The 1,622-nt window shown below is 58.1% G+C and overlaps 1 pseudogene across 1 annotated transcript; it reads right to left on the reverse strand.

Moving 5' to 3' along the window:
• Positions 1-64: 64 nt before the first annotated feature.
• Positions 65-1,466, reverse strand: LOC111534576 (annotated as a pseudogene). Its single transcript, XR_002729135.3, has one exon. The product of XR_002729135.3 is annotated as an RNA-binding protein with multiple splicing pseudogene (transcript).
• Between the last annotated feature and the right edge of the window lie 156 nt (positions 1,467-1,622).

Here is a 1,622-nt window from a genome sequence, read left to right on the forward strand (position 1 = left end):
TTTATGGCTGCATAGTATTCCATGTTGTATGTGTACCTCATTTTCTTTTTTTTTTTTTTTTTTTTTTTACAGTGTAAAAGCGTAAAACATTTTTATTATATTTTTTCTTCGAGAAAAACAGATGTGTGATAGAGGCTGTGGCAAAGTCTTGAAGGGATCAAAACTGGGCAAGGTTTTTTCAAGCCAGCATGCTCCAGTTTTGTAGAACAGCTAGAGAACAGTAGCCACCACTGAAGATTGCATTAATACCCACAAGACAGATTGCAGCCGCCATCACACACCTGGGACATAGTATTCAGCAGAACTGACGGGACTTCCAGCCCTGAGAAGTAGCCTCCGAGGGAGGGAGCCAGCGCATCTGGGCATGCAGTGAAGCGGGATAGGTGAAAGCAGGAGGAGGTAGAGCAGGCGCTAACTCCGCTGGGTACAGAGGGTACGGGGCCCACACTTCAGGGCTACTGGGGTAAAGTGCAGGCACTGTGAGCTCATATGGCTCTCTGGCAATGAACTGAAGTACAGTGTTGGGCAGAGGAGTACTGGGGTTTGGAGTCCCTACGAGTTTGTTCTTGGCCATCTTCGTGTTTGCCTTAGCAAACTCTAGTCGTAGTGTTTGCGGAATTTCAGGATCGAAGCGGATGCCATTCAAAGCATTCTTTGCAGCTTCTGCTTCTGAGCGACTGTCAAAACTGACAAAACCTACAGGCTGTTTAGATGTGAGCTTTATAAGAGAACCCTCATAGCCCTTAAATGGTCTGAAAAGCAGATAGAGCTCCCGAGGTTTGATATCCAGAGGAAGGCCACTAACAAATAGGGTCCGGACCTCTTCCTCCTGAAGGTTGGCCTCGCTCGGGGTGTTCTCCTTCTCGGCTTTGCCGCCGTTGTTCATCTTCCCGGTCCTTCCTCGCCGGGCCGGGCAGGGCTGGGGAGCGGGGCTGGGCGAGGGCGCGCTCGCCCACTGTAGCCTTCCCCGGGCGCCGGGGCTCCCTCGGGCGGGCGCCGCGGGCTGCGGGGCTGGAGCTAGAGCCGGGGCAGTGGCTGTCGGGCTCGGGCTCGGGCTCGGGCTGGGCTGGGGCTCCCGCGGAGAGACTGCGACGGCAGCGGCGGGCGACTCAGGAAGTGCGAGGGAGAGACGGGGCAGGGCGCGGGCCGGGAGCGGGGCACCGAGACAATCGGGCCCCGGGAGGGCGATCTGGATAGGGAGGGCGGGATCCAGGGGAGGAAGGAAGAAGGAAGGAAGGAAGCAAAGGATGGGGCGAGGACGCGCGTCCCAGGAGTAAGCGCAGAGAGTTGGGGCTGGGGGCTGCAGCCTCTGGAAGGAGGGGACGGGGGTGCCTAGAGAGGAGGAGGAGGAGGAGGAGGAGGAGGAGGAGGAGGAGGAGGAGCGGGGCGGAGAAGCGCGGGCGGCGGCTGGGACGCTGGGACCCGAGAGCCGCTGAGTGCGCGCTCCAGGCAGGCTCTGGGAAGTCCGGGATGGAAGCAGCTCCCTTTCTCTCGTCTTCCTCCCTCCCCTCTCCCCTCCCTCCTCTCCGCGCCTCTCCTCCTCCCTCCGCCCTCCCTGGACGTGGGCTGCCGGCTCCTCATTTTCTTCATCCAGTCTATCATTGATGGACATTTGGATTGAT

This window comes from Piliocolobus tephrosceles, unplaced genomic scaffold (genome assembly GCF_002776525.5).
Source record: "Piliocolobus tephrosceles isolate RC106 unplaced genomic scaffold, ASM277652v3 unscaffolded_29938, whole genome shotgun sequence".
Classification (NCBI taxonomy): domain Eukaryota; kingdom Metazoa; phylum Chordata; class Mammalia; order Primates; family Cercopithecidae; genus Piliocolobus; species Piliocolobus tephrosceles.